General features: G+C 54.2%; 6 non-coding genes across 6 annotated transcripts; all 6 read left to right on the plus strand.

Moving 5' to 3' along the window:
• The first annotated feature begins 596 nt into the window (after positions 1–596).
• Positions 597–715, plus strand: LOC138558774 (5S ribosomal RNA). Its single transcript, XR_011298894.1, has one exon. It is a non-coding gene; the product is annotated as a 5S ribosomal RNA (ribosomal RNA).
• A 4,426-nt stretch (positions 716–5,141) lies between these two features.
• Positions 5,142–5,260, plus strand: LOC138558775 (5S ribosomal RNA). The gene has a single exon (XR_011298895.1). It is a non-coding gene; the product is annotated as a 5S ribosomal RNA (ribosomal RNA).
• A 3,125-nt stretch (positions 5,261–8,385) lies between these two features.
• On the plus strand, positions 8,386–8,504 carry LOC138558776 (5S ribosomal RNA). The gene has a single exon (XR_011298896.1). It is a non-coding gene; the product is annotated as a 5S ribosomal RNA (ribosomal RNA).
• Positions 8,505–12,928: 4,424 nt separating this feature from the next.
• LOC138559006 (5S ribosomal RNA) lies at positions 12,929–13,047 on the plus strand. Its single transcript, XR_011299124.1, has one exon. It is a non-coding gene; the product is annotated as a 5S ribosomal RNA (ribosomal RNA).
• A 2,805-nt stretch (positions 13,048–15,852) lies between these two features.
• On the plus strand, positions 15,853–15,971 carry LOC138558777 (5S ribosomal RNA). Its single transcript, XR_011298897.1, has one exon. It is a non-coding gene; the product is annotated as a 5S ribosomal RNA (ribosomal RNA).
• Positions 15,972–19,096: 3,125 nt separating this feature from the next.
• LOC138558779 (5S ribosomal RNA) lies at positions 19,097–19,215 on the plus strand. The gene has a single exon (XR_011298898.1). It is a non-coding gene; the product is annotated as a 5S ribosomal RNA (ribosomal RNA).
• The last annotated feature ends 1,125 nt before the right edge of the window (positions 19,216–20,340 follow it).

A 20,340-nucleotide genomic window follows, 5' to 3' on the forward strand; every position in this document is an offset into this window, starting at 1 on the left:
TGACGCCTGGGTGAGTGCTAGTGTGGCTTGAGGTAAATTCACGGGCAGCTTCTTTGCAAACTTTTGCCAAACCAACTTGGGGCAGCAGTGGGGTAGAGAGTCAGCCTTAAGCTGATGCCTGCCTGGGCTGGGCTGGGCTGGGGGCCTCAGCTGCTGTTACTGGGCCTGCTTCTTTCCTGGACTTGTAGGTCACCAGCCCGATATGGTAAGGGCCTCAACCAACATCACCCTCTGCCTTCCAAAGCGTCGAGGAGCCCCCAGCAGGAAAATTGTGTGTGTGTTTATTTCCATCTTTCTTTCCGAGTTTTTTTTTAAAGTTTTGTAAGGAACGGATGCTTGGGTGAGTGAGTGCAAGTGTGGCTTGGCCTGAATTTACAGACACTTTCTTTGCAAACATGAGTAGGCAAGTGGGTATTTCAAAAGTGGGTGCATGGAGCTGCTCGTTGCTTTTCCAAGCTGGCAGCTGTGGCTCCTGAGCTTGAGGCAAAAAGAAGGGCAGAAGCACACTGCAGAGGACAGCGTTCAGCCTTGCAAGAGGGCAGTGGACGTCGGAGGAGCCGACACAGCACAAGAGGCTCGGAATCGGCGCACTCTTCGCCTACGGCCATACCACCCTGAATGCGCCCGATCTCGTCCGATCTCGGAAGCTAAGCAGGGTCGGGCCTGGTTAGTACTTGGATGGGAGACCGCCTGGGAATACCAGGTGCTGTAGGCATTTTGCTACTCTGTGCCCGATAGGCGGCGTTCGTCTTCTCCGTCTTGAACTACATTTTTCCTCCATTCCGCTTTTAATTTTAACAAACACGGCGCGTGAAAAAGGCACAGGGGCAGACAGCAGCCCTCGCTCCAATGCAGAGCCCCGTCAGAGGCGGACACGTTGTCGCCAAACTAACTTGGAGCAGCAGCAGCAGCAGCAGGAGACTGAAGCCAGGGCAGCAGCTTGCCGCCTCGGGTGGGTGGATGCAGCCAGAAAGGGCCACTCGTGTCCCTGGCAAAGCACCTCCAGCGTCTCCCCGTTTTCTCTCCAGTGGACGCGCAAGGCCCCCTACAGCTAGGGGAGGCAAGTGGATGGGCCTCATCTGCATATGTGGGCTCTAGAGGAAGAGTGCACCCTGGGAGACAAGGGGACACCTGGAGCGGGAAGTGCTCACGGGGGAGAAGTGCCTACAAGAGGCAGGAAGGGAGGGAGGCCACATCATGCCTCTCCATAGCCAGGCCTCTGGATGATGGGGCAGAAGCGGCCGTCACCCTAAGCTTCCTAGAAGTCCCAGCTGGGCCCCATGCTACCTAATATCTCGCCTGATCGAGCCTGGTCGAGCACTGGTCGAGCCTTCAGCCAAGGGACACAGGAGCCAAGGGGTCTGGCCTCGAGCCTTCAACCGAGGGACCCAGGAGCCCAGGGTCTGGCCTCAGTGCTTCCCAAGTCGGCCTTCAGCTGAAGCCTGCCTGGGCTGGGAGCCTCAGCTGCTGTTCCTGGGTGTGCTTCTTTCCTGCATGTGAAGGCCACCAGCGGCGAAGGTTGCCCTCCGCCTTCCAAGGAGTCGAGGGGATAGAAGCAGGAAAATTGTGTGTGTGTTTATTTCTTCTTTTTTAGAGATTCTTTCTATTTTTGTAAGGAACTGACGCCTGGGTGAGTGCTAGTGTGGCTTGAGGTAAATTCACGGGCAGCTTCTTTGCAAACTTTTGCCAAACCAACTTGGGGCAGCAGTGGGGTAGAGAGTCAGCCTTCTGCTGATGCCTGCCTAGGCGTGGCTGGGCTGGGGGCCTCAGCTGCTGTTACTGGGCCTGCTTCTTTCCTGGACTTGTAGGCCACCAGCCGGAGAAAGTAAGGGCCTCAACCAACATCGCCCTCTGCCTTCCAAAGAGTCGAGGAGTCCCCAGCAGGAAAATTGTGTGTGTGTTTATTTCTTCTTTTTTAGAGATGCTTTCTATTTTTGTAAGGAAACGACGCCTGGGTGAGTGCTAGTGTGGCGTGAGCTAAATTTACAGGCATCTTCTTTGCAAACTTTTGCCAAACCAACTTGGAGCAGCAGTGGGGTAGAGAGTCAGCCTTCTGCTGATGCCTGCCTGGGCTGGGCTGGTCTGGGGGCCTCAGCTGCTGTTACTGGGCCTGCTTCTTTCCTGGACTTGTAGGCCACCAGCCCGAGAAGGTAAGGGCCTCAACCAACATCGCCCTCTGCCTTCCAAAGAGTCGAGGTGTCCCCAGCAGGAAAATTGTGTGTGTGTATTTCTTCTTTTTTTAGAGATGCTTTCTATTTTTGTAAGGAACCGACGCCTGGGTGAGTGCTAGTGTGGCTTGAGGTAAATTTACGGGCAGCTTCTTTGCAAACTTTTGCCAAACCAACTTGGGGCAGCACTGGGGTAGAGAGTCAGCCTTCCGCTGATGCCTGCCTAGGCGTGGCTGGGCTGGGGGCCTCAGTTGCTGTTACTGGGCCTGCTTCTTTCCTGGACTTGTAGGCCGCCAGCCTGAGAAGGTAAGGCCTCAACCAACATCGCCCTCTGCCTTCCAAAGAGTCGAGGAGACCGCAGCAGGAAAATTGTGTGTGTGTTTATTTCTTCTTTTTTTAGAGGTGCTTTCTATTTTTGTAAGGAACTGACGCCTGGGTGAGTGCTAGTGTGGCGTGAGTTAAATTTACAGGCATCTTCTTTGCAAACTTTTGCCAAACCAACTTGGGGCAGCAGTGGGGTAGAGAGTCAGCCTTCTGCTGATGCCTGCCTAGGCGTGGCTGGGCTGGGGGCCTCAGCTGCTGTTACTGGGCCTGCTTCTTTCCTGGACTTGTAGGCCACCAGCCGGAGAAAGTAAGGGCCTCAACCAACATCGCCCTCTGCCTTCCAAAGAGTCGAGGAGTCCCCAGCAGGAAAATTGTGTGTGTGTTTATTTCTTCTTTTTTAGAGATGCTTTCTATTTTTGTAAGGAACCGACGCCTGGGTGAGTGCTAGTGTGGCTTGAGGTAAATTTACGGGCAGCTTCTTTGCAAACTTTTGCCAAAACAACTTGGGGCAGCACTGGGGTAGAGAGTCAGCCTTCCGCTGATGCCTGCCTAGGCGTGGCTGGGCTGGGGGCCTCAGTTGCTGTTACTGGGCCTGCTTCTTTCCTGGACTTGTAGGCCGCCAGCCTGAGAAGGTAAGGCCTCAACCAACATCGCCCTCTGCCTTCCAAAGAGTCGAGGAGACCGCAGCAGGAAAATTGTGTGTGTGTTTATTTCTTCTTTTTTTAGAGGTGCTTTCTATTTTTGTAAGGAACTGACGCCTGGGTGAGTGCTAGTGTGGCTTGAGGTAAATTCACGGGCAGCTTCTTTGCAAACTTTTGCCAAACCAACTTGGGGCAGCAGTGGGGTAGAGAGTCAGCCTTAAGCTGATGCCTGCCTGGGCTGGGCTGGGCTGGGGGCCTCAGCTGCTGTTACTGGGCCTGCTTCTTTCCTGGACTTGTAGGTCACCAGCCCGATATGGTAAGGGCCTCAACCAACATCACCCTCTGCCTTCCAAAGCGTCGAGGAGCCCCCAGCAGGAAAATTGTGTGTGTGTTTATTTCTTCTTTTTTTAGAGGTGCTTTCTATTTTTGTAAGGAACCGACGCCTGGGTGAGTGCTAGTGTGGCTTGAGGTAAATTTACGGGCAGCTTCTTTGCAAACTTTTGCCAAACCAACTTGGGGCAGCACTGGGGTAGAGAGTCAGCCTTCCGCTGATGCCTGCCTAGGCGTGGCTGGGCTGGGGGCCTCAGTTGCTGTTACTGGGCCTGCTTCTTTCCTGGACTTGTAGGCCGCCAGCCTGAGAAGGTAAGGCCTCAACCAACATCGCCCTCTGCCTTCCAAAGAGTCGAGGAGACCGCAGCAGGAAAATTGTGTGTGTGTTTATTTCTTCTTTTTTTAGAGGTGCTTTCTATTTTTGTAAGGAACTGACGCCTGGGTGAGTGCTAGTGTGGCGTGAGTTAAATTTACAGGCATCTTCTTTGCAAACTTTTGCCAAACCAACTTGGGGCAGCAGTGGGGTAGAGAGTCTGCCTTCTGCTGATGCCTGCCTAGGCGTGGCTGGGCTGGGGGCCTCAGCTGCTGTTACTGGGCCTGCTTCTTTCCTGGACTTGTAGGCCACCAGCCGGAGAAAGTAAGGGCCTCAACCAACATCGCCCTCTGCCTTCCAAAGAGTCGAGGAGTCCCCAGCAGGAAAATTGTGTGTGTGTTTATTTCTTCTTTTTTAGAGATGCTTTCTATTTTTGTAAGGAACCGACGCCTGGGTGAGTGCTAGTGTGGCTTGAGGTAAATTTACGGGCAGCTTCTTTGCAAACTTTTGCCAAAACAACTTGGGGCAGCACTGGGGTAGAGAGTCAGCCTTCCGCTGATGCCTGCCTAGGCGTGGCTGGGCTGGGGGCCTCAGTTGCTGTTACTGGGCCTGCTTCTTTCCTGGACTTGTAGGCCGCCAGCCTGAGAAGGTAAGGCCTCAACCAACATCGCCCTCTGCCTTCCAAAGAGTCGAGGAGACCGCAGCAGGAAAATTGTGTGTGTGTTTATTTCTTCTTTTTTTAGAGGTGCTTTCTATTTTTGTAAGGAACTGACGCCTGGGTGAGTGCTAGTGTGGCTTGAGGTAAATTCACGGGCAGCTTCTTTGCAAACTTTTGCCAAACCAACTTGGGGCAGCAGTGGGGTAGAGAGTCAGCCTTAAGCTGATGCCTGCCTGGGCTGGGCTGGGCTGGGGGCCTCAGCTGCTGTTACTGGGCCTGCTTCTTTCCTGGACTTGTAGGTCACCAGCCCGATATGGTAAGGGCCTCAACCAACATCACCCTCTGCCTTCCAAAGCGTCGAGGAGCCCCCAGCAGGAAAATTGTGTGTGTGTTTATTTCCATCTTTCTTTCCGAGTTTTTTTTAAAAGTTTTGTAAGGAACGGATGCTTGGGTGAGTGAGTGCAAGTGTGGCTTGGCCTGAATTTACAGACACTTTCTTTGCAAACATGAGTAGGCAAGTGGGTATTTCAAAAGTGGGTGCATGGAGCTGCTCGTTGCTTTTCCAAGCTGGCAGCTGTGGCTCCTGAGCTTGAGGCAAAAAGAAGGGCAGAAGCACACTGCAGAGGACAGCGTTCAGCCTTGCAAGAGGGCAGTGGACGTCGGAGGAGCCGACACAGCACAAGAGGCTCGGAATCGGCGCACTCTTCGCCTACGGCCATACCACCCTGAATGCGCCCGATCTCGTCCGATCTCGGAAGCTAAGCAGGGTCGGGCCTGGTTAGTACTTGGATGGGAGACCGCCTGGGAATACCAGGTGCTGTAGGCATTTTGCTACTCTGTGCCCGATAGGCGGCGTTCGTCTTCTCCGTCTTGAACTACATTTTTCCTCCATTCCGCTTTTAATTTTAACAAACACGGCGCGTGAAAAAGGCACAGGGGCAGACAGCAGCCCTCGCTCCAATGCAGAGCCCCGTCAGAGGCGGACACGTTGTCGCCAAACTAACTTGGAGCAGCAGCAGCAGCAGCAGGAGACTGAAGCCAGGGCAGCAGCTTGCCGCCTCGGGTGGGTGGATGCAGCCAGAAAGGGCCACTCGTGTCCCTGGCAAAGCACCTCCAGCGTCTCCCCGTTTTCTCTCCAGTGGACGCGCAAGGCCCCCTACAGCTAGGGGAGGCAAGTGGATGGGCCTCATCTGCATATGTGGGCTCTAGAGGAAGAGTGCACCCTGGGAGACAAGGGGACACCTGGAGCGGGAAGTGCTCACGGGGGAGAAGTGCCTACAAGAGGCAGGAAGGGAGGGAGGCCACATCATGCCTCTCCATAGCCAGGCCTCTGGATGATGGGGCAGAAGCGGCCGTCACCCTAAGCTTCCTAGAAGTCCCAGCTGGGCCCCATGCTACCTAATATCTCGCCTGATCGAGCCTGGTCGAGCACTGGTCGAGCCTTCAGCCAAGGGACACAGGAGCCAAGGGGTCTGGCCTCGAGCCTTCAACCGAGGGACCCAGGAGCCCAGGGTCTGGCCTCAGTGCTTCCCAAGTCGGCCTTCAGCTGAAGCCTGCCTGGGCTGGGAGCCTCAGCTGCTGTTCCTGGGTGTGCTTCTTTCCTGCATGTGAAGGCCACCAGCGGCGAAGGTTGCCCTCCGCCTTCCAAGGAGTCGAGGGGATAGAAGCAGGAAAATTGTGTGTGTGTTTATTTCTTCTTTTTTAGAGATTCTTTCTATTTTTGTAAGGAACTGACGCCTGGGTGAGTGCTAGTGTGGCTTGAGGTAAATTCACGGGCAGCTTCTTTGCAAACTTTTGCCAAACCAACTTGGGGCAGCAGTGGGGTAGAGAGTCAGCCTTCTGCTGATGCCTGCCTAGGCGTGGCTGGGCTGGGGGCCTCAGCTGCTGTTACTGGGCCTGCTTCTTTCCTGGACTTGTAGGCCACCAGCCGGAGAAAGTAAGGGCCTCAACCAACATCGCCCTCTGCCTTCCAAAGAGTCGAGGAGTCCCCAGCAGGAAAATTGTGTGTGTGTTTATTTCTTCTTTTTTAGAGATGCTTTCTATTTTTGTAAGGAAACGACGCCTGGGTGAGTGCTAGTGTGGCGTGAGCTAAATTTACAGGCATCTTCTTTGCAAACTTTTGCCAAACCAACTTGGAGCAGCAGTGGGGTAGAGAGTCAGCCTTCTGCTGATGCCTGCCTGGGCTGGGCTGGTCTGGGGGCCTCAGCTGCTGTTACTGGGCCTGCTTCTTTCCTGGACTTGTAGGCCACCAGCCCGAGAAGGTAAGGGCCTCAACCAACATCGCCCTCTGCCTTCCAAAGAGTCGAGGTGTCCCCAGCAGGAAAATTGTGTGTGTGTATTTCTTCTTTTTTTAGAGATGCTTTCTATTTTTGTAAGGAACCGACGCCTGGGTGAGTGCTAGTGTGGCTTGAGGTAAATTTACGGGCAGCTTCTTTGCAAACTTTTGCCAAACCAACTTGGGGCAGCACTGGGGTAGAGAGTCAGCCTTCCGCTGATGCCTGCCTAGGCGTGGCTGGGCTGGGGGCCTCAGTTGCTGTTACTGGGCCTGCTTCTTTCCTGGACTTGTAGGCCGCCAGCCTGAGAAGGTAAGGCCTCAACCAACATCGCCCTCTGCCTTCCAAAGAGTCGAGGAGACCGCAGCAGGAAAATTGTGTGTGTGTTTATTTCTTCTTTTTTTAGAGGTGCTTTCTATTTTTGTAAGGAACTGACGCCTGGGTGAGTGCTAGTGTGGCGTGAGTTAAATTTACAGGCATCTTCTTTGCAAACTTTTGCCAAACCAACTTGGGGCAGCAGTGGGGTAGAGAGTCAGCCTTCTGCTGATGCCTGCCTAGGCGTGGCTGGGCTGGGGGCCTCAGCTGCTGTTACTGGGCCTGCTTCTTTCCTGGACTTGTAGGCCACCAGCCGGAGAAAGTAAGGGCCTCAACCAACATCGCCCTCTGCCTTCCAAAGAGTCGAGGAGTCCCCAGCAGGAAAATTGTGTGTGTGTTTATTTCTTCTTTTTTAGAGATGCTTTCTATTTTTGTAAGGAACCGACGCCTGGGTGAGTGCTAGTGTGGCTTGAGGTAAATTTACGGGCAGCTTCTTTGCAAACTTTTGCCAAAACAACTTGGGGCAGCACTGGGGTAGAGAGTCAGCCTTCCGCTGATGCCTGCCTAGGCGTGGCTGGGCTGGGGGCCTCAGTTGCTGTTACTGGGCCTGCTTCTTTCCTGGACTTGTAGGCCGCCAGCCTGAGAAGGTAAGGCCTCAACCAACATCGCCCTCTGCCTTCCAAAGAGTCGAGGAGACCGCAGCAGGAAAATTGTGTGTGTGTTTATTTCTTCTTTTTTTAGAGGTGCTTTCTATTTTTGTAAGGAACTGACGCCTGGGTGAGTGCTAGTGTGGCTTGAGGTAAATTCACGGGCAGCTTCTTTGCAAACTTTTGCCAAACCAACTTGGGGCAGCAGTGGGGTAGAGAGTCAGCCTTAAGCTGATGCCTGCCTGGGCTGGGCTGGGCTGGGGGCCTCAGCTGCTGTTACTGGGCCTGCTTCTTTCCTGGACTTGTAGGTCACCAGCCCGATATGGTAAGGGCCTCAACCAACATCACCCTCTGCCTTCCAAAGCGTCGAGGAGCCCCCAGCAGGAAAATTGTGTGTGTGTTTATTTCCATCTTTCTTTCCGAGTTTTTTTTTAAAGTTTTGTAAGGAACGGATGCTTGGGTGAGTGAGTGCAAGTGTGGCTTGGCCTGAATTTACAGACACTTTCTTTGCAAACATGAGTAGGCAAGTGGGTATTTCAAAAGTGGGTGCATGGAGCTGCTCGTTGCTTTTCCAAGCTGGCAGCTGTGGCTCCTGAGCTTGAGGCAAAAAGAAGGGCAGAAGCACACTGCAGAGGACAGCGTTCAGCCTTGCAAGAGGGCAGTGGACGTCGGAGGAGCCGACACAGCACAAGAGGCTCGGAATCGGCGCACTCTTCGCCTACGGCCATACCACCCTGAATGCGCCCGATCTCGTCCGATCTCGGAAGCTAAGCAGGGTCGGGCCTGGTTAGTACTTGGATGGGAGACCGCCTGGGAATACCAGGTGCTGTAGGCATTTTGCTACTCTGTGCCCGATAGGCGGCGTTCGTCTTCTCCGTCTTGAACTACATTTTTCCTCCATTCCGCTTTTAATTTTAACAAACACGGCGCGTGAAAAAGGCACAGGGGCAGACAGCAGCCCTCGCTCCAATGCAGAGCCCCGTCAGAGGCGGACACGTTGTCGCCAAACTAACTTGGAGCAGCAGCAGCAGCAGCAGGAGACTGAAGCCAGGGCAGCAGCTTGCCGCCTCGGGTGGGTGGATGCAGCCAGAAAGGGCCACTCGTGTCCCTGGCAAAGCACCTCCAGCGTCTCCCCGTTTTCTCTCCAGTGGACGCGCAAGGCCCCCTACAGCTAGGGGAGGCAAGTGGATGGGCCTCATCTGCATATGTGGGCTCTAGAGGAAGAGTGCACCCTGGGAGACAAGGGGACACCTGGAGCGGGAAGTGCTCACGGGGGAGAAGTGCCTACAAGAGGCAGGAAGGGAGGGAGGCCACATCATGCCTCTCCATAGCCAGGCCTCTGGATGATGGGGCAGAAGCGGCCGTCACCCTAAGCTTCCTAGAAGTCCCAGCTGGGCCCCATGCTACCTAATATCTCGCCTGATCGAGCCTGGTCGAGCACTGGTCGAGCCTTCAGCCAAGGGACACAGGAGCCAAGGGGTCTGGCCTCGAGCCTTCAGCCGAGGGACCCAGGAGCCCAGGGTCTGGCCTCAGTGCTTCCCAAGTCGGCCTTCAGCTGAAGCCTGCCTGGGCTGGGAGCCTCAGCTGCTGTTCCTGGGTGTGCTTCTTTCCTGCATGTGAAGGCCACCAGCGGCGAAGGTTGCCCTCCGCCTTCCAAGGAGTCGAGGGGATAGAAGCAGGAAAATTGTGTGTGTGTTTATTTCTTCTTTTTTAGAGATTCTTTCTATTTTTGTAAGGAACTGACGCCTGGGTGAGTGCTAGTGTGGCTTGAGGTAAATTCACGGGCAGCTTCTTTGCAAACTTTTGCCAAACCAACTTGGGGCAGCAGTGGGGTAGAGAGTCAGCCTTCTGCTGATGCCTGCCTAGGCGTGGCTGGGCTGGGGGCCTCAGCTGCTGTTACTGGGCCTGCTTCTTTCCTGGACTTGTAGGCCACCAGCCGGAGAAAGTAAGGGCCTCAACCAACATCGCCCTCTGCCTTCCAAAGAGTCGAGGAGTCCCCAGCAGGAAAATTGTGTGTGTGTTTATTTCTTCTTTTTTAGAGATGCTTTCTATTTTTGTAAGGAAACGACGCCTGGGTGAGTGCTAGTGTGGCGTGAGCTAAATTTACAGGCATCTTCTTTGCAAACTTTTGCCAAACCAACTTGGAGCAGCAGTGGGGTAGAGAGTCAGCCTTCTGCTGATGCCTGCCTGGGCTGGGCTGGTCTGGGGGCCTCAGCTGCTGTTACTGGGCCTGCTTCTTTCCTGGACTTGTAGGCCACCAGCCCGAGAAGGTAAGGGCCTCAACCAACATCGCCCTCTGCCTTCCAAAGAGTCGAGGTGTCCCCAGCAGTAAAATTGTGTGTGTGTATTTCTTCTTTTTTTAGAGATGCTTTCTATTTTTGTAAGGAACCGACGCCTGGGTGAGTGCTAGTGTGGCTTGAGGTAAATTTACGGGCAGCTTCTTTGCAAACTTTTGCCAAACCAACTTGGGGCAGCACTGGGGTAGAGAGTCAGCCTTCCGCTGATGCCTGCCTAGGCGTGGCTGGGCTGGGGGCCTCAGTTGCTGTTACTGGGCCTGCTTCTTTCCTGGACTTGTAGGCCGCCAGCCTGAGAAGGTAAGGCCTCAACCAACATCGCCCTCTGCCTTCCAAAGAGTCGAGGAGACCGCAGCAGGAAAATTGTGTGTGTGTTTATTTCTTCTTTTTTTAGAGGTGCTTTCTATTTTTGTAAGGAACTGACGCCTGGGTGAGTGCTAGTGTGGCGTGAGTTAAATTTACAGGCATCTTCTTTGCAAACTTTTGCCAAACCAACTTGGGGCAGCAGTGGGGTAGAGAGTCAGCCTTCTGCTGATGCCTGCCTAGGCGTGGCTGGGCTGGGGGCCTCAGCTGCTGTTACTGGGCCTGCTTCTTTCCTGGACTTGTAGGCCACCAGCCGGAGAAAGTAAGGGCCTCAACCAACATCGCCCTCTGCCTTCCAAAGAGTCGAGGAGTCCCCAGCAGGAAAATTGTGTGTGTGTTTATTTCTTCTTTTTTAGAGATGCTTTCTATTTTTGTAAGGAACCGACGCCTGGGTGAGTGCTAGTGTGGCTTGAGGTAAATTTACGGGCAGCTTCTTTGCAAACTTTTGCCAAAACAACTTGGGGCAGCACTGGGGTAGAGAGTCAGCCTTCCGCTGATGCCTGCCTAGGCGTGGCTGGGCTGGGGGCCTCAGTTGCTGTTACTGGGCCTGCTTCTTTCCTGGACTTGTAGGCCGCCAGCCTGAGAAGGTAAGGCCTCAACCAACATCGCCCTCTGCCTTCCAAAGAGTCGAGGAGACCGCAGCAGGAAAATTGTGTGTGTGTTTATTTCTTCTTTTTTTAGAGGTGCTTTCTATTTTTGTAAGGAACTGACGCCTGGGTGAGTGCTAGTGTGGCTTGAGGTAAATTCACGGGCAGCTTCTTTGCAAACTTTTGCCAAACCAACTTGGGGCAGCAGTGGGGTAGAGAGTCAGCCTTAAGCTGATGCCTGCCTGGGCTGGGCTGGGCTGGGGGCCTCAGCTGCTGTTACTGGGCCTGCTTCTTTCCTGGACTTGTAGGTCACCAGCCCGATATGGTAAGGGCCTCAACCAACATCACCCTCTGCCTTCCAAAGCGTCGAGGAGCCCCCAGCAGGAAAATTGTGTGTGTGTATTTCTTCTTTTTTTAGAGATGCTTTCTATTTTTGTAAGGAACCGACGCCTGGGTGAGTGCTAGTGTGGCTTGAGGTAAATTTACGGGCAGCTTCTTTGCAAACTTTTGCCAAACCAACTTGGGGCAGCACTGGGGTAGAGAGTCAGCCTTCCGCTGATGCCTGCCTAGGCGTGGCTGGGCTGGGGGCCTCAGTTGCTGTTACTGGGCCTGCTTCTTTCCTGGACTTGTAGGCCGCCAGCCTGAGAAGGTAAGGCCTCAACCAACATCGCCCTCTGCCTTCCAAAGAGTCGAGGAGACCGCAGCAGGAAAATTGTGTGTGTGTTTATTTCTTCTTTTTTTAGAGGTGCTTTCTATTTTTGTAAGGAACTGACGCCTGGGTGAGTGCTAGTGTGGCGTGAGTTAAATTTACAGGCATCTTCTTTGCAAACTTTTGCCAAACCAACTTGGGGCAGCAGTGGGGTAGAGAGTCAGCCTTCTGCTGATGCCTGCCTAGGCGTGGCTGGGCTGGGGGCCTCAGCTGCTGTTACTGGGCCTGCTTCTTTCCTGGACTTGTAGGCCACCAGCCGGAGAAAGTAAGGGCCTCAACCAACATCGCCCTCTGCCTTCCAAAGAGTCGAGGAGTCCCCAGCAGGAAAATTGTGTGTGTGTTTATTTCTTCTTTTTTAGAGATGCTTTCTATTTTTGTAAGGAACCGACGCCTGGGTGAGTGCTAGTGTGGCTTGAGGTAAATTTACGGGCAGCTTCTTTGCAAACTTTTGCCAAAACAACTTGGGGCAGCACTGGGGTAGAGAGTCAGCCTTCCGCTGATGCCTGCCTAGGCGTGGCTGGGCTGGGGGCCTCAGTTGCTGTTACTGGGCCTGCTTCTTTCCTGGACTTGTAGGCCGCCAGCCTGAGAAGGTAAGGCCTCAACCAACATCGCCCTCTGCCTTCCAAAGAGTCGAGGAGACCGCAGCAGGAAAATTGTGTGTGTGTTTATTTCTTCTTTTTTTAGAGGTGCTTTCTATTTTTGTAAGGAACTGACGCCTGGGTGAGTGCTAGTGTGGCTTGAGGTAAATTCACGGGCAGCTTCTTTGCAAACTTTTGCCAAACCAACTTGGGGCAGCAGTGGGGTAGAGAGTCAGCCTTAAGCTGATGCCTGCCTGGGCTGGGCTGGGCTGGGGGCCTCAGCTGCTGTTACTGGGCCTGCTTCTTTCCTGGACTTGTAGGTCACCAGCCCGATATGGTAAGGGCCTCAACCAACATCACCCTCTGCCTTCCAAAGCGTCGAGGAGCCCCCAGCAGGAAAATTGTGTGTGTGTTTATTTCCATCTTTCTTTCCGAGTTTTTTTTAAAAGTTTTGTAAGGAACGGATGCTTGGGTGAGTGAGTGCAAGTGTGGCTTGGCCTGAATTTACAGACACTTTCTTTGCAAACATGAGTAGGCAAGTGGGTATTTCAAAAGTGGGTGCATGGAGCTGCTCGTTGCTTTTCCAAGCTGGCAGCTGTGGCTCCTGAGCTTGAGGCAAAAAGAAGGGCAGAAGCACACTGCAGAGGACAGCGTTCAGCCTTGCAAGAGGGCAGTGGACGTCGGAGGAGCCGACACAGCACAAGAGGCTCGGAATCGGCGCATTCTTCCCCTACGGCCATACCACCCTGAATGCGCCCGATCTCGTCCGATCTCGGAAGCTAAGCAGGGTCGGGCCTGGTTAGTACTTGGATGGGAGACCGCCTGGGAATACCAGGTGCTGTAGGCATTTTGCTACTCTGTGCCCGATAGGCGGCGTTCGTCTTCTCCGTCTTGAACTACATTTTTCCTCCATTCCGCTTTTAATTTTAACAAACACGGCGCGTGAAAAAGGCACAGGGGCAGACAGCAGCCCTCGCTCCAATGCAGAGCCCCGTCAGAGGCGGACACGTTGTCGCCAAACTAACTTGGAGCAGCAGCAGCAGCAGCAGGAGACTGAAGCCAGGGCAGCAGCTTGCCGCCTCGGGTGGGTGGATGCAGCCAGAAAGGGCCACTCGTGTCCCTGGCAAAGCACCTCCAGCGTCTCCCCGTTTTCTCTCCAGTGGACGCGCAAGGCCCCCTACAGCTAGGGGAGGCAAGTGGATGGGCCTCATCTGCATATGTGGGCTCTAGAGGAAGAGTGCACCCTGGGAGACAAGGGGACACCTGGAGCGGGAAGTGCTCACGGGGGAGAAGTGCCTACAAGAGGCAGGAAGGGAGGGAGGCCACATCATGCCTCTCCATAGCCAGGCCTCTGGATGATGGGGCAGAAGCGGCCGTCACCCTAAGCTTCCTAGAAGTCCCAGCTGGGCCCCATGCTACCTAATATCTCGCCTGATCGAGCCTGGTCGAGCACTGGTCGAGCCTTCAGCCAAGGGACACAGGAGCCAAGGGGTCTGGCCTCGAGCCTTCAACCGAGGGACCCAGGAGCCCAGGGTCTGGCCTCAGTGCTTCCCAAGTCGGCCTTCAGCTGAAGCCTGCCTGGGCTGGGAGCCTCAGCTGCTGTTCCTGGGTGTGCTTCTTTCCTGCATGTGAAGGCCACCAGCGGCGAAGGTTGCCCTCCGCCTTCCAAGGAGTCGAGGGGATAGAAGCAGGAAAATTGTGTGTGTGTTTATTTCTTCTTTTTTAGAGATTCTTTCTATTTTTGTAAGGAACTGACGCCTGGGTGAGTGCTAGTGTGGCTTGAGGTAAATTCACGGGCAGCTTCTTTGCAAACTTTTGCCAAACCAACTTGGGGCAGCAGTGGGGTAGAGAGTCAGCCTTCTGCTGATGCCTGCCTAGGCGTGGCTGGGCTGGGGGCCTCAGCTGCTGTTACTGGGCCTGCTTCTTTCCTGGACTTGTAGGCCACCAGCCGGAGAAAGTAAGGGCCTCAACCAACATCGCCCTCTGCCTTCCAAAGAGTCGAGGAGTCCCCAGCAGGAAAATTGTGTGTGTGTTTATTTCTTCTTTTTTAGAGATGCTTTCTATTTTTGTAAGGAAACGACGCCTGGGTGAGTGCTAGTGTGGCGTGAGCTAAATTTACAGGCATCTTCTTTGCAAACTTTTGCCAAACCAACTTGGAGCAGCAGTGGGGTAGAGAGTCAGCCTTCTGCTGATGCCTGCCTGGGCTGGGCTGGTCTGGGGGCCTCAGCTGCTGTTACTGGGCCTGCTTCTTTCCTGGACTTGTAGGCCACCAGCCCGAGAAGGTAAGGGCCTCAACCAACATCGCCCTCTGCCTTCCAAAGAGTCGAGGTGTCCCCAGCAGGAAAATTGTGTGTGTGTATTTCTTCTTTTTTTAGAGATGCTTTCTATTTTTGTAAGGAACCGACGCCTGGGTGAGTGCTAGTGTAGCTTGAGGTAAATTTACGGGCAGCTTCTTTGCAAACTTTTGCCAAACCAACTTGGGGCAGCACTGGGGTAGAGAGTCAGCCTTCCGCTGATGCCTGCCTAGGCGTGGCTGGGCTGGGGGCCTCAGTTGCTGTTACTGGGCCTGCTTCTTTCCTGGACTTGTAGGCCGCCAGCCTGAGAAGGTAAGGCCTCAACCAACATCGCCCTCTGCCTTCCAAAGAGTCGAGGAGACCGCAGCAGGAAAATTGTGTGTGTGTTTATTTCTTCTTTTTTTAGAGGTGCTTTCTATTTTTGTAAGGAACTGACGCCTGGGTGAGTGCTAGTGTGGCGTGAGTTAAATTTACAGGCATCTTCTTTGCAAACTTTTGCCAAACCAACTTGGGGCAGCAGTGGGGTAGAGAGTCAGCCTTCTGCTGATGCCTGCCTAGGCGTGGCTGGGCTGGGGGCCTCAGTTGCTGTTACTGGGCCTGCTTCTTTCCTGGACTTGTAGGCCGCCAGCCTGAGAAGGTAAGGCCTCAACCAACATCGCCCTCTGCCTTCCAAAGAGTCGAGGAGACCGCAGCAGGAAAATTGTGTGTGTGTTTATTTCTTCTTTTTTTAGAGGTGCTTTCTATTTTTGTAAGGAACTGACGCCTGGGTGAGTGCTAGTGTGGCTTGAGGTAAATTCACGGGCAGCTTCTTTGCAAACTTTTGCCAAACCAACTTGGGGCAGCAGTGGGGTAGAGAGTCAGCCTTAAGCTGATGCCTGCCTGGGCTGGGCTGGGCTGGGCTGGGGGCCTCAGCTGCTGTTACTGGGCCTGCTTCTTTCCTGGACTTGTAGGTCACCAGCCCGATATGGTAAGGGCCTCAACCAACATCACCCTCTGCCTTCCAAAGCGTCGAGGAGCCCCCAGCAGGAAAATTGTGTGTGTGTTTATTTCCATCTTTCTTTCCGAGTTTTTTTTTAAAGTTTTGTAAGGAACGGATGCTTGGGTGAGTGAGTGCAAGTGTGGCTTGGCCTGAATTTACAGACACTTTCTTTGCAAACATGAGTAGGCAAGTGGGTATTTCAAAAGTGGGTGCATGGAGCTGCTCGTTGCTTTTCCAAGCTGGCAGCTGTGGCTCCTGAGCTTGAGGCAAAAAGAAGGGCAGAAGCACACTGCAGAGGACAGCGTTCAGCCTTGCAAGAGGGCAGTGGACGTCGGAGGAGCCGACACAGCACAAGAGGCTCGGAATCGGCGCACTCTTCGCCTACGGCCATACCACCCTGAATGCGCCCGATCTCGTCCGATCTCGGAAGCTAAGCAGGGTCGGGCCTGGTTAGTACTTGGATGGGAGACCGCCTGGGAATACCAGGTGCTGTAGGCATTTTGCTACTCTGTGCCCGATAGGCGGCGTTCGTCTTCTCCGTCTTGAACTACATTTTTCCTCCATTCCGCTTTTAATTTTAACAAACACGGCGCGTGAAAAAGGCACAGGGGCAGACAGCAGCCCTCGCTCCAATGCAGAGCCCCGTCAGAGGCGGACACGTTGTCGCCAAACTAACTTGGAGCAGCAGCAGCAGCAGCAGGAGACTGAAGCCAGGGCAGCAGCTTGCCGCCTCGGGTGGGTGGATGCAGCCAGAAAGGGCCACTCGTGTCCCTGGCAAAGCACCTCCAGCGTCTCCCCGTTTTCTCTCCAGTGGACGCGCAAGGCCCCCTACAGCTAGGGGAGGCAAGTGGATGGGCCTCATCTGCATATGTGGGCTCTAGAGGAAGAGTGCACCCTGGGAGACAAGGGGACACCTGGAGCGGGAAGTGCTCACGGGGGAGAAGTGCCTACAAGAGGCAGGAAGGGAGGGAGGCCACATCATGCCTCTCCATAGCCAGGCCTCTGGATGATGGGGCAGAAGCGGCCGTCACCCTAAGCTTCCTAGAAGTCCCAGCTGGGCCCCATGCTACCTAATATCTCGCCTGATCGAGCCTGGTCGAGCACTGGTCGAGCCTTCAGCCAAGGGACACAGGAGCCAAGGGGTCTGGCCTCGAGCCTTCAACCGAGGGACCCAGGAGCCCAGGGTCTGGCCTCAGTGCTTCCCAAGTCGGCCTTCAGCTGAAGCCTGCCTGGGCTGGGAGCCTCAGCTGCTGTTCCTGGGTGTGCTTCTTTCCTGCATGTGAAGGCCACCAGCGGCGAAGGTTGCCCTCCGCCTTCCAAGGAGTCGAGGGGATAGAAGCAGGAAAATTGTGTGTGTGTTTATTTCTTCTTTTTTAGAGATTCTTTCTATTTTTGTAAGGAACTGACGCCTGGGTGAGTGCTAGTGTGGCTTGAGGTAAATTCACGGGCAGCTTCTTTGCAAACTTTTGCCAAACCAACTTGGGGCAGCAGTGGGGTAGAGAGTCAGCCTTCTGCTGATGCCTGCCTAGGCGTGGCTGGGCTGGGGGCCTCAGCTGCTGTTACTGGGCCTGCTTCTTTCCTGGACTTGTAGGCCACCAGCCGGAGAAAGTAAGGGCCTCAACCAACATCGCCCTCTGCCTTCCAAAGAGTCGAGGAGTCCCCAGCAGGAAAATTGTGTGTGTGTTTATTTCTTCTTTTTTAGAGATGCTTTCTATTTTTGTAAGGAAACGACGCCTGGGTGAGTGCTAGTGTGGCGTGAGCTAAATTTACAGGCATCTTCTTTGCAAACTTTTGCCAAACCAACTTGGAGCAGCAGTGGGGTAGAGAGTCAGCCTTCTGCTGATGCCTGCCTGGGCTGGGCTGGTCTGGGGGCCTCAGCTGCTGTTACTGGGCCTGCTTCTTTCCTGGACTTGTAGGCCACCAGCCCGAGAAGGTAAGGGCCTCAACCAACATCGCCCTCTGCCTTCCAAAGAGTCGAGGTGTCCCCAGCAGGAAAATTGTGTGTGTGTATTTCTTCTTTTTTTAGAGATGCTTTCTATTTTTGTAAGGAACCGACGCCTGGGTGAGTGCTAGTGTGGCTTGAGGTAAATTTACGGGCAGCTTCTTTGCAAACTTTTGCCAAACCAACTTGGGGCAGCACTGGGGTAGAGAGTCAGCCTTCCGCTGATGCCTGCCTAGGCGTGGCTGGGCTGGGGGCCTCAGTTGCTGTTACTGGGCCTGCTTCTTTCCTGGACTTGTAGGCCGCCAGCCTGAGAAGGTAAGGCCTCAACCAACATCGCCCTCTGCCTTCCAAAGAGTCGAGGAGACCGCAGCAGGAAAATTGTGTGTGTGTTTATTTCTTCTTTTTTTAGAGGTGCTTTCTATTTTTGTAAGGAACTGACGCCTGGGTGAGTGCTAGTGTGGCGTGAGTTAAATTTACAGGCATCTTCTTTGCAAACTTTTGCCAAACCAACTTGGGGCAGCAGTGGGGTAGAGAGTCAGCCTTCTGCTGATGCCTGCCTAGGCGTGGCTGGGCTGGGGGCCTCAGCTGCTGTTACTGGGCCTGCTTCTTTCCTGGACTTGTAGGCCACCAGCCGGAGAAAGTAAGGGCCTCAACCAACATCGCCCTCTGCCTTCCAAAGAGTCGAGGAGTCCCCAGCAGGAAAATTGTGTGTGTGTTTATTTCTTCTTTTTTAGAGATGCTTTCTATTTTTGTAAGGAACCGACGCCTGGGTGAGTGCTAGTGTGGCTTGAGGTAAATTTACGGGCAGCTTCTTTGCAAACTTTTGCCAAAACAACTTGGGGCAGCACTGGGGTAGAGAGTCAGCCTTCCGCTGATGCCTGCCTAGGCGTGGCTGGGCTGGGGGCCTCAGTTGCTGTTACTGGGCCTGCTTCTTTCCTGGACTTGTAGGCCGCCAGCCTGAGAAGGTAAGGCCTCAACCAACATCGCCCTCTGCCTTCCAAAGAGTCGAGGAGACCGCAGCAGGAAAATTGTGTGTGTGTTTATTTCTTCTTTTTTTAGAGGTGCTTTCTATTTTTGTAAGGAACTGACGCCTGGGTGAGTGCTAGTGTGGCTTGAGGTAAATTCACGGGCAGCTTCTTTGCAAACTTTTGCCAAACCAACTTGGGGCAGCAGTGGGGTAGAGAGTCAGCCTTAAGCTGATGCCTGCCTGGGCTGGGCTGGGCTGGGGGCCTCAGCTGCTGTTACTGGGCCTGCTTCTTTCCTGGACTTGTAGGTCACCAGCCCGATATGGTAAGGGCCTCAACCAACATCACCCTCTGCCTTCCAAAGCGTCGAGGAGCCCCCAGCAGGAAAATTGTGTGTGTGTTTATTTCCATCTTTCTTTCCGAGTTTTTTTTTAAAGTTTTGTAAGGAACGGATGCTTGGGTGAGTGAGTGCAAGTGTGGCTTGGCCTGAATTTACAGACACTTTCTTTGCAAACATGAGTAGGCAAGTGGGTATTTCAAAAGTGGGTGCATGGAGCTGCTCGTTGCTTTTCCAAGCTGGCAGCTGTGGCTCCTGAGCTTGAGGCAAAAAGAAGGGCAGAAGCACACTGCAGAGGACAGCGTTCAGCCTTGCAAGAGGGCAGTGGACGTCGGAGGAGCCGACACAGCACAAGAGGCTCGGAATCGGCGCACTCTTCGCCTACGGCCATACCACCCTGAATGCGCCCGATCTCGTCCGATCTCGGAAGCTAAGCAGGGTCGGGCCTGGTTAGTACTTGGATGGGAGACCGCCTGGGAATACCAGGTGCTGTAGGCATTTTGCTACTCTGTGCCCGATAGGCGGCGTTCGTCTTCTCCGTCTTGAACTACATTTTTCCTCCATTCCGCTTTTAATTTTAACAAACACGGCGCGTGAAAAAGGCACAGGGGCAGACAGCAGCCCTCGCTCCAATGCAGAGCCCCGTCAGAGGCGGACACGTTGTCGCCAAACTAACTTGGAGCAGCAGCAGCAGCAGCAGGAGACTGAAGCCAGGGCAGCAGCTTGCCGCCTCGGGTGGGTGGATGCAGCCAGAAAGGGCCACTCGTGTCCCTGGCAAAGCACCTCCAGCGTCTCCCCGTTTTCTCTCCAGTGGACGCGCAAGGCCCCCTACAGCTAGGGGAGGCAAGTGGATGGGCCTCATCTGCATATGTGGGCTCTAGAGGAAGAGTGCACCCTGGGAGACAAGGGGACACCTGGAGCGGGAAGTGCTCACGGGGGAGAAGTGCCTACAAGAGGCAGGAAGGGAGGGAGGCCACATCATGCCTCTCCATAGCCAGGCCTCTGGATGATGGGGCAGAAGCGGCCGTCACCCTAAGCTTCCTAGAAGTCCCAGCTGGGCCCCATGCTACCTAATATCTCGCCTGATCGAGCCTGGTCGAGCACTGGTCGAGCCTTCAGCCAAGGGACACAGGAGCCAAGGGGTCTGGCCTCGAGCCTTCAACCGAGGGACCCAGGAGCCCAGGGTCTGGCCTCAGTGCTTCCCAAGTCGGCCTTCAGCTGAAGCCTGCCTGGGCTGGGAGCCTCAGCTGCTGTTCCTGGGTGTGCTTCTTTCCTGCATGTGAAGGCCACCAGCGGCGAAGGTTGCCCTCCGCCTTCCAAGGAGTCGAGGGGATAGAAGCAGGAAAATTGTGTGTGTGTTTATTTCTTCTTTTTTAGAGATTCTTTCTATTTTTGTAAGGAACTGACGCTTGGGTGAGTGCTAGTGTGGCTTGAGGTAAATTCACGGGCAGCTTCTTTGCAAACTTTTGCCAAACCAACTTGGGGCAGCAGTGGGGTAGAGAGTCAGCCTTCTGCTGATGCCTGCCTAGGCGTGGCTGGGCTGGGGGCCTCAGCTGCTGTTACTGGGCCTGCTTCTTTCCTGGACTTGTAGGCCACCAGCCGGAGAAAGTAAGGGCCTCAACC

Source organism: Ambystoma mexicanum, unplaced genomic scaffold (assembly GCF_040938575.1).
Source record: "Ambystoma mexicanum isolate Mex_15411 unplaced genomic scaffold, UKY_AmexF1_1 Mex_scaf34, whole genome shotgun sequence".
Lineage (NCBI taxonomy): Eukaryota > Metazoa > Chordata > Amphibia > Caudata > Ambystomatidae > Ambystoma > Ambystoma mexicanum.